Source organism: Emydura macquarii, unplaced genomic scaffold (genome assembly GCF_026122565.2).
Source record: "Emydura macquarii macquarii isolate MOO-44397 ecotype Brisbane River unplaced genomic scaffold, CSIRO-AGI_Emac_v2 contig_2473, whole genome shotgun sequence".
NCBI classification, from domain to species: Eukaryota; Metazoa; Chordata; order Testudines; family Chelidae; genus Emydura; species Emydura macquarii.
In genome coordinates, this window is record NW_027132610.1 from 2,012,524 (window position 1) to 2,023,894 (window position 11,371).

Below are 11,371 nucleotides of genomic sequence, written 5' to 3' on the forward strand. Positions count from 1 at the left end.
GTGACCAAAATGGGGGAAAGGGGCTCTCTGCACCTTCTCTCCCTGCAGTTCACCTCTTAGGGCAGCCATAATTTAACTGGAGTAAAATGCCTGCTGTATATGCTGAAAAAATGCCTGAAGCCTCTTGTAAGCATGAAGGCTTATATTAATGTATAGCAAGTGCATGCCACAGTATTTTAGGGGTTGGAGCATACTGTAGATGCAATTTGTTTAGCTTAATACTAAACAAAAACACAAGGTTGAATAATCAAAGCCTACCCCCTTTTTCCTAAGGATGTAAAGTCCTTTCCTCCACAAAAGTAGAATAAGGAATTAGAAAAAGAGCAAGATTAATGGATTCACACTTAACAGCCTGACAAAAGGACAATCTATATTCCAAGGGGGATTTCCAGAGGCTGAGAGCAGAACAGCAATTGATTGCAAATTAATCCCCGTTAAATGTTTTCCAGGATGAATGGTACATTAAAACAAGATGAAGAGGAGAAGTGGGATGGCACCCTGAACTGGATTATGAAGCAAACAATAGATGTAGCAGAAGGCTTGACGATAGCAAAGCAAGCTCAGAAAGAACAGAAACCTTATAAATCAAGGATACTTTTAGTCTGAAGCAGTGGAAGAAGAATAATGAATGTACATTGCTCAAATGAATAATATCATAATGGATCCCTTGAATGTCTTCATTATGATGGACAGGCCAGACAGCATTTACTGACACTAATATTGAACTGGAATACCAAGCAGGTAGAAAAGCAGATTAGGTCAGAGAAGAGCACAGCAAGTTTTAGTGCCTTAGTTAAAAATGAGACAGGGCAAACAACCACTCCCCTCTGGAATACCCATATCCATTTAATCCAGCATGTGACACTGGAGGAAAGCAAATGAAAAAAGGAGCAGCTGTCATTCCGGACAAGGACAGTGATACCAGGGACTGCAGCGATGGATGGATATGTTCCGAAAATACTTTAGCAGCTCAGACCCTCTTTCTGAATACTTGCAAAATTATCCTGCATTAAGAAATGGCTGTAAGCCAGCTGTCTGGCTGATGGTCAGTGCTGTCATAACCATGTTTCAAAGTCTTATTTCATGCACAGGTCTAACTATTTAACTTTGGTTTAGGGTAGAGATGGGTGTGTGTGTGTGTGTGCACGCACATGCACTCACACCTCGCTATTGACTGGAGTGATACTACACACACACACACACACACACACACACACACACCTTTTTATAACAGCAATGGCTGTGCAATGTATTGGCAACTGCAGTAAAGCTTGCTAACTGGTACCTGATAAATGACACATTGTTTAATTGGATAATTGCCAGTAAATGAATCCAGTGCATTGCACTTAGACATCTCTAGTCGATGGATAAACACCACACAGGGTAGGAAAGATGGTCAAGTGGATGGGGCCAATCCACAACGTCAGGTGCTTCCAAACAATACGAGAGGCACCTACTATCATGATTGTTGGGTGATGTTGTTCATCCTTCATATTTTCCTTCCCTGTACCATTCAAAGTGCAGCAAACACTTGGGAAAGAGCCTTTGAAGTCTGGATGGAGATAAAAAGGAACCAGCCTAACAAATTGTTTCCTGGACTGGGTGACATGCACAGTCTGACAATAAAGAAGCTTTTGTTTCTCTCCTGGCTTGGCTGAAGAAAAATTAGGTTTAAAAAAAAAAAAAAAAAAAAAAAAAAAAAAAAAAAAAACCAAGGAGGGAAACTCACAAAAATCTACTCACTCCTTCCCCCCTACCAACATTTCAACAAAATCCAAAAAATTCCAAGCAAGCCTAATCAGAAGTTGTTGGTGTCAAAACTTATGAATGGCTTAACGTTGGGGAGACAGCATCCTCTCATTCAGTGACTCACAGCAGGGATTCCCTTCCTTTTCCACGGGCATGAAGGAACCGCATAGCAAGCTAGATATTTTCTTGTGGAGCACTTTTCCAGGCTATGCACAAGTGCATACACTACTACTCTTCCATTCATGATTGCATATCATCCCCATGACAACTGTAGCAATTGCAAATGGGAAAAAGCAAAAAAAGAGTATTTAATGTACTGTGAAGTGTCCTTTAATGTCATCTAGATGCAGGACATAAGGAGAAGGCAAATTCACAAGACCACCCAGCCTTCTGTGGACCATCAGAAAGTGTTCTGTGGACCACCATTTGTCCACAGCCATAACCTGAGAACCTCTGACCAACACTTTATTCTAAGGATAGATTTATAAAGGGTTAAGTGATTAGTAAAAGTTATAAGCATGTTACAGACATAAGCAGTATGTATTATAGATGGCTACAACTCATCGATAGACAATGTTATAGGTGGTTATAAACAACCTACTGTTGGAGTCTAACAATCTATAATAATTGAGTGGCCATTAAAAAGAAACTTCAACTTTTAAACATTTAGTAACCCTTTATAAACTATTTACAAAATGTGCGACCAAAATCTCAGCACAAGAAAGCATTCTGTAGCACAGTGAAGGCAACACGACCCACTATGTGAGACCTTTAACCATATTATTTTATCTAATGCTGCATTTTTTCTATCTGTGAAGGTTTCTAGTCTTGTCAGCATTACTGTAAGAAACAAAAATTACAGGAAAGGTAAATTGATGAAAAAATATTAAAATGCAGTTTAACTCTGAAAAGTAACTGTAAAAGTGGCCCCTCCTTATTCAGCAGATCTGCTCCCTGTGTATCAGAGCTAGATGTATTGTATTTAGGGACTAAATCAAGCTTTTACTGCTATTAGCCTTGAAGAGCTGAAACAGCTCAGAAAATGAATTAGGTGATGCACAGGAAGGAACAGGATCTATTGGTCTATTACATTTCTACTGTGCTATAAGCATTGCACAGCAATTAAAGCAAGTGATATAAAAGGCAATATTATAGAAAAACAGGAATTGCTAGACTGGATCAAATGCACGATCCATTTAGTCCAGTATCTCGTCCCCAACAGTGGCCAGCCTCAGAAAAATATGCAAGAACTCCACAGTAGGCAGATGTGGGACAACCTGTCGCCAGTGAAGGTCTCATCCTGGTCCCTGATAATTAGAGATTGGTTTAAGCTCTGAAGCATGAGAGGGTTTTTTCCATCTATTCCAAAACTTTGTTTTAATTAACTGTTATAACTCTCGATGTTCTCACAGCTTCCCTCATGCCCGGTGTGCACTTTTCAGTGCGATGTGTCTGCGTTTCCTCCTTTCTTCTTTCCTTCTACTTCCTCCAAACAGCCTTCCCAGTTGGGGGTTGCTCTTAGGAAGAAATCACCTTTGGGGGTAGGCCTTATCACAGACGATGGTTTTATTATGGCATTTATGTATACACTATATCCTTTTACCATCTTTATGTCAGAGAAGGTCTTGTACATCCTATTTTACTGGCTCCTAAAGTTGGCTCCCACATCCATATTTAGGCACCTAAGTAAGTGACAGGGTTTTTCTTGGGAAGAGGCTAAAATATGGGGGAGGTTGCTTCTGAGAGTCTAGTTTTGACCCATTTCTAATTCTAAATTATTAAACTAGAGCTGCAAAACAGTGAACTAATGCATTAGTCAGCTATTTGGCTCTGAAAATCCTATTGATGACTATTAGAGTTGCTGGGGGGCTGGAATGGCGTGTCAGGATTTAAAAAGGTAGGCAGTTTTGTGTATGTAGTCTGGCTGCCTTAACAAGATACATAGGCAAGGAGGCATTTGATATCATACACATAGAAGTGGAGGCTTAAGAAGCAAGATTTAGGAGTATGTTGACTGTCCCTGACTGGATATTTAGTCAAGTGAGGAAGCAAGATGCAGTAGCTTTTAGTCCAGCAGGATCCCACTAGAGAAAGGCCACTGAGAACTATCTGATACATAAAAGAATCCTAAAGTATAAAAAGAATTGCTCAGCTGTCGTTGTCAGAAGAGAACCATCAGCTGAGCCAGGGAAATTCAACTCAGTAAATCTCAGGAAACAGAGGTGCTATGGGTACCTAAGACCAGACAGACAAGTAGGGATAGCAGTATACTATATGGATAAATCCAAACACTAAAAAGGGGGCATTTTGACACATGGGATTTGCATGTCCAAGAGAACAACTAACCAGAGAGCCTCAGGAGTGGGTAGAGAATCACACTTACTGAGAGCTCCCTGAACAGTTACTTTATAGCCCCTAGGATAAATTCTCCTCTCAATTATACCTGTGTGGCTTCACTAATTTTAACTGTATCAAATGCAGTAAGGTTGTTGAACTACAATACTTACAGTTGTATTACTTTATTTGCTGCCATCTCCTTTCTGTTGTCAAGACCTTATTTATGCTAATAAGCAGAGTGTACATGTCACCTACTTTCAGGCTATAATCATTAAATTTTGTTATTTCCTGATCCTCTCTGCTGTGAGCAAAGATCCTTAGGGCTCTACTAGCTGGTGTACGAATAGTACTTGCTGGCAAAGTCGCAATACAGGAATCAGATCTACTTATTGCGGTCCTCCCCTCAAAAATAAAATTGTTGCACCCTAAAGTGCATGCAGAGGATCAAGACTTATTGCTCATGAAAAGCGAATTGATTACTCCAGAAGAACAGTTGCAGTTCTTACAAACATTATACAATAAATATGTTGGCACATACTATGCTTTTGGCATGCTAAGTAGTTTACTGCACTATTCCCTGCAGCATATTTTAATGAAATACTGACAGTTTGGCATCTCACTGGATAACTTTATCCTAGGGCAACAGTTGTGAGTGACAGCTGTTCAGGAAGAGACAAAATATTCCATGAGACAGAAATTCCTTGATGAGTTTTTTTTGCATATTGTTATACTCTTGTAACTTTGTCAGCTCCACTAAGAGAAAGCGATATTGAACATAGGAGACCACAAACCTGAAAAAAATGCCCTAACTTCCATTCCTAAACATCCACAACGTTATACATAGAAATGCAGAAAGACAAATACCTAGGCAACCACTTTTCATAAATGGCTAGAATATCACTTTAAGCTCCTACCTCAGTTGTGGGAGATAGGAAATGGAGGTTTGAGGAGGAGCTAGACACCAGCAGTTGCACAGCTCTTGAATTAATATTAATTATCTGTATGAGTGTAGCACCTAGGAGCTCTACTCATGGACCAGGACTCCATTGTGCTAGGTGCTGTGCAGACAGGCCAAAAAGACAGTACTTGCCCCAGTAGATACAATGGGGACGCTGGGCAATGGCCAGGATTTTGACCAGCCACCCATCAAGTTTCTAATTACTTTTTTGATGCCAGAAAACCCAGGCTCTTGGACCCTGAAAGCAGAAAGACACTCCTGTTCAAGGCTTAAGAGAATGGGGGTTTGGTTTGGGCCTAGTTCTAGGCTTCCTTTCTGCCTCATTTCTTTTTTCTGAGGGCGGAGTTACAAGTGAAAACATGACGAGAGGATTAGAATACAGAGTTTATTACGGCAATAGTTTCATAGTGGAAGTAAAACTTTACAGCTAATCTTTCCTAGTTTGGTTACTCACCTGCTCATAGTTACCATTCTCTATGGTCTGTTATTCACTGGAATACTTTTTTCTTGCCTAGGGTAAGTCAAGACAACAACCGAGTCAAGTGACTTCTTTTCACATTCCCCATTATCACAGTTTGATTCTAGTTTTGGGGATGTGATGGATTCTTCATTTTATTAGTGCCATCAAGTGTTGAACTGATAGAACTGACACTTTAAAAGCAACTGCTTGCAATTTGAGGTCCTGGACAACTGATACAATGGTGATATCTATGTTTATAGCTCTAGGCTGCTTAGGTTCTGATGTATTAATTTTGATGAATACAAGAGCCAGAAAAGAAAAGTTTTAACATGACCCTGAAATTGTCCAACATTAAATAGTAGGAAAGAGGGTTCAGGGTTTGGTATACAGAGACCTGAGCCTGTTTAGGTCCATGGCAAACACGAATTTTTTAAAAACCTTTTATTAATGCAGGGAAAAAAAAAAGTTAAAGCATTTGAAATGTTAAAAAGACGCTTTCCTACTAATTTACAATTTCCCTTTCTCTTTAGCAGGAGAGAACTTTTAGAAAGCTTCCCTCCACCTAGTTGACAGTCTTTTAGATGGTATTAAAGATAGCAATTACTATTCTGTTGGGGAGAAGAGAAGTTAGTTGAGACTGGCTGGAGCTGTGGTTATTAAAGTCCAATCCTGGTTCCTAGAAGACAAAAACAAGACAAACACCCAAAAGGGGGGAGGGGGGGGGAACAGCAAAGAAAAAATGCACCTCCTGTATCTGGTGTTGAGTCTCTTGCAGCCTGGCTGTGGGTAGGGGGCAAGGAAGGGTGTGACAGAGCACACAATCCCATCAGCCACTCCAAAATCTAGCAAATTTGCATCAGCTTTGGGTTGTTTAGGTAGCTAACCCCAATGCCTTGTCTGGTCACAGGGGTATTACAGGGTTGCCAAATGAGCAGTTTTGGCCAGCTGAGTCAGACTTCTTAGACAAAAGGAAAAAGACAGTGAAGACTAATTTGTGCCTACAGCATGAACATGTTTATTTTTTAAAATGCATTTATAGAATCATAGGGCTGGAAGGGACCTTGAGAGGTCATCTAGTCCAGTCCCCTGCATTCATGGCAGGACTAAGTAATATCTAACCATCCCTGACAGATGTTTGTCTAACCTGCTCTTAAAAATCTCCAGTGATTGAGATTCTACAACCTCCTTAGGCAATTTATTCCAGTGATTAGCCACCCTAACAGGAAGTTTTTCTAATGTCCAACCTAAACCTCCCTTGCTGAAGTTTAAGCCCATTGCTTCTTGTCCTGTCCTCAGAGGTTAAGAAGAATTTTTCCTCCCATCTCCTTGTAACAACCTTTTATGTACTTGAAAGCTGTTATGTCCCCTCTCAGTCTTCTCTTCTCCAGGCTAAACAAACCCAGATTTCAGTCTTGCTTCAGAGGTCATGTTTTCTAGACTTTTAATCATTTTTGTTGCTCTTTGAATTTTCTCCAATTTGTCCACATCTTTCCTGAAATGTGGCATCCCGAACGGGACACAATACTCCTGTTGAGGCCTTATCAGCAGAGTAGAGTGGAAGAATTACTACTCGTGTCTTACTTACAAACACTACTACTAATACATCCCAGAATGTTTGCTTTTTTTGCAACAGCATTACACTGTTGACTCATATTTAACTTGTGGTCTGTAGGCCCCAGCACTGATGTACATATTTGAAGCTTAAGGGTTAATTCTCACACTAAAAAAAGATAAAACTAGGCATTATAAATAGGGATGTTCCAGACATATTGATTGTTTGTTCATGCCACCCCAGGCTCCACTATGATAAGTGACTGCTTGAACATATAAGTGGGACCCTCCTGCCTAAACATTTTGTGTTTTAACATTTATGACATATTGGGGCCCTGTTTGAGAAGATCGACATATGAATGTTTGGGAACATTCTGAAACCTACTTGTAATAATTTAGTAAAGTAAAGTGACCAATGCGTATCAGGAATGTGGTTAATGTGTAAAGCATGGAGCAATGACAGGGCAAATAAGATTTTTTTTTTTATTATTTCCTTTTAGTAAAATTGGTATTAATAAAATTGGTGTAGGTATAAGGATTATATTAATAAGTATAAAATAATGTACCAATGTAATAAATAAAAATGTAATAATTTTTAATAAGTATAAATAAGTAAATGCAATCAGTCTTCTAAAATAAGACTGTGAGGAAGTAATTGCTGAGGTAATGGGTTCTCAGCCTCCAAGGGCAGGAGGAAGAAAAGATGTGTTTGTTTAAAGAACTTTTACAACCCAGATGGCCGAAAATCAAAATAACCCCAGAAACAGGAGAGTTAATACTCAGACAAAAAATATAAAACAAAAATAAAAAGTGAAAAAATCTGTCAATTGTGTTTGATATCGCAAGTATACAATTACATCAAACAAAAAAAAAAAAACACACCACACAACAATCCATAAACCCAAATGGGAATAAATAAGTATAAAAATGGGGAGAAAAAAACCTGGACTTTGGGTTCATTCTGCAAACCCCAAGGAGCACCGTGTCGCGACCAACAGAGCCTGGCTCCATCCTCGTGTCTGACTAATCTGGCCAGTGATTCAGCTCAAGCAACACAGAGGCTGATAATTATATCCCTCCTGCAGAACTGTGTGTGTGGGGGGGGAGAGGGGGGGAGAAGGTGTTTTAGGCAATTGCTTTTTCAAATATTTTCTGTATTCATAATAAATACAGCATACTGCCTTGTCCCCTGAATAAAATCCTGCTGTTTATTTCATAAGTATAACAGGTCCACTATGACCCCTAGATCCCTGTCCGCAGTACTCCTTCCTAGGCAGTCATTTCCCATTTTGTATGCGTGCAACTGATTGTTCCTTTGTAAGTGGAGTACTTTGCATTTGTCCTTATTGAATTTCATTCAGGTTAGGCCAAAGTGACTGAAAGATCTGCATTTCAGTGCCATCCCCAATAAAAAAAAAAAAAAAACATAGCCAATGACTTCAGAAGAAAAACTATGAACAGAAAAATAATCTTTACATATATTGTCTTGTGAGACTACCTCACTCCGTAAAATTAATGATTTTTGCCACAATACATTTTTCCATGTTTAATTTATATTCATTTTGACACAGACCTGTCTCAGTGGTAACACAATGTGCTGCCAGCTGGCAGCCTTGCAGTACGCGTGAGCCTACATTTGCAATGACATACCCTGGGCAACTGGACAGAGATTCCAAGGGGGCAGCATTGGCAAAATTGCTTTGCCTGTAATTAACTTACAGACAGCAGCATACGCTATCGGCTGTGGAAAGCGCTTTCCCAGCTCTCCTGACTAGAGGGATGTAGGCAGCAACATAAAGCATCAATAAATCCACCAGCCAGTCTGTCCATCAGTGCATTACATAACCAGGTAAACAAACAAGTACTGTAAAATAGTGTAGCTATTTTCACCTGGTCAGGCTGAGGCATTCCAGACAGTCAGTTGGGGAGGGGTGGGGGCTACACAGTGTTACCTCCGTCTGAGAAATGACATCACCTTTAATGAGCTAGAACCAGAACACAGTGGGTGATACTGAACAAATGCCAAGGTGTAAGCACTGTGAGCTAGAGAGATCTCTCTTTTCTACAATATTTCTAAGCATGTGTTTCTTAGCATCTTAAAATATAAGGATACACATAGGGAGCAGCCACTCCCTAAAGCAGTGGATCCCAACCTGTGGCCCACAGGGTCTTTCAGAATGGACTACGGCTCCCCTTTGCTGGCTGCAGAAGGGAGCTGCTGCTTAAGTATCCAGGCAGAGTGTGTTGCTCCTTGCTGTAGCCAAGAGAAAGGGAGATCAGGGCTCCCCTCCCCCCGGCTGTAGCAGAAAGTACGGCAAAGCACTCCATCTGGGTCCCTAAGCACTGGGTCCCTGCTGGAGCCAGTGGGAGGGAAGCACTGATCTCCTATCTCCCTTACTGCAGAAGGTAGCCACTGCCTAGGGACCCAGGTGGACTGCTGCAGCCAGGGGGACAGGAGATCCTCCTTGCTGAACTCCTTCCCTCTGGCTGCAGTGGGGAGAAGGGGTGGTCTGTTGGGGGAGACTAGTGGCCCTTCAAGGTTGTAAAAATTATATTTGTGGCTCTCAAGCCAAAAAGGTTGGGAACCACTGGTCTAAAGCAGGCTCCTCTGGACAACCCACAAAAGAAATCTGCTCAACAGTTACTGGAATCAGCAGCAGCTCCCACTGTGCCCTTTCAGTTCCCTCAGAAGGGAGGAAAGCTGTGGATTGCTAGTGAGAGCACGGCTCTTCCTAAAAAAAGGAACGAGAGTTCTGTAGCTCCTTGAAAGACTAACAAATTTATTTGGGCATAAGCTTTTGTGGACAGAAACCCACTTTGTCAGATGCATGAACACGGCTACCCCTCTTCCTAAAGGATTCTGGTGCCAGGGAGGCAGGTTGGGTGGCCTGTGGAACTGCACAAAGCCCTCAGGGGGAATGGTTTGAGATCCATGGTTTTGTAGTTTGCATTTCCCCCAGGTCTTTTGGGTTTACAGGCCACAGTATTGGCAATCCCATGTCTTCAAAAATCTAAATCAAGCCTTCCTTCCAATCCTGGATGGTTTAGGAAAAAAAATCTTGATTTTAGAAAGATAATAAATTTGGGGGGTGGGGAGGATTTGTTTGTCTTCTGGTTTTGGAGTCTTTAGGGTGCACATTTTCTCCATAACCAGGAGGGCTAGAAACAAGTCTTTTTATGAAAAAAAATAAAAGCTGAGATTCCCACATAACTTCAGGGCCCCAGGGGCTGAGACTAAGAAAAACACCAACTATTGCAAGAGTTAGGATGAAATTGCCGGAGTTGGCAACTGGATACCCATGGCTGGCCCTCAGTGGGAGGGTCCCTGAGCCAGGAATTTTACACAGCAATGAAACAGCCCTGCAACCCTTGGCTTGCACGGCAAGGATGTCTAGTTGCTACGTAGACATGCCCACTGAGGCCCTGACAACCAACTTTCCTCTCAGAGAAGAAAATTAGGTATACATTCTGCATATTTAAACGCTGAAAATGTCAGCTGAATTTTTACCCTCCCACAGGTTATTTTCTCAGGAAAGTAACACATGACTCCCAATTTGGTGAGCAGTCATTAAAGGGACACTTGGTCTTGTTATAAAGATTTACACCGTTTGCAGCACTTTCATAAACTTGAAAACATTGATTTTTCTTACCAATTTTGTCCCACTCCTTTTCCACTTGGATATTGATTTGTTTTCCCTCTCTTTCTCATGAAGCACAAAACAAACATGGGTCCTACCTTGAGCTTTCCTTGTCATCAGCATCATTGACAACACCAATTATTTCAGCACAGAAGTTGGACTAGCATTTGTTAGTTAACTTCTGCTGGCAGCATGACACTCTGTGAAGAAACAGAATGAAAAGAGGTCCTGCATAGACAGCAACTATTAAAAATAAATACTTATATAACCCTCCTGCCAGGCAGTGTCAGCAACAGAAGAGTCCAATATCTATTGTAGGGGTTCTTCTTTAAGTTACAAAAGAAAACTGGCTCAAGCCAGAAATCTGGGGAAACTAAATACCACCCAGGGCACCTCTAACAGGAAATACGTCCCTCTTTGCAAGCACTGAGCCTGTGTAGAACAAAAATAAAACATTATTAAGAGGAGAGAGCGCCCTGCATTAATTTGGGAAAATAGCAACTATGACTCAAAAGTACCAACAGCAAGAAAATACCCAACCTATAATATCTTGGGCAATCATCCTTTGTCTATTTCCCACGTCATGGTATGAAAGTCCAATGGAAAAAAGTGTCCCTTTAATATTCTACTCTCCCCTTCCCATCCAAGGTCAGTGCAGTCCTAGAGTTCAGTCCTGTT

At 40.9% G+C, this 11,371-nt stretch overlaps 1 long non-coding RNA gene across 1 annotated transcript; it reads right to left on the bottom strand.

The window, feature by feature from the left end:
• Nucleotides 1-2,073: 2,073 nt before the first annotated feature.
• LOC137162921 (uncharacterized) lies at nucleotides 2,074-10,894 on the bottom strand. The gene is made up of 3 exons (XR_010922569.1): nucleotides 10,792-10,894; nucleotides 5,499-5,555; nucleotides 2,074-2,589 (listed from the first exon to the last, which is right to left on the bottom strand). It is a non-coding gene; the product is annotated as an uncharacterized lncRNA (long non-coding RNA).
• Between the last annotated feature and the right edge of the window lie 477 nt (nucleotides 10,895-11,371).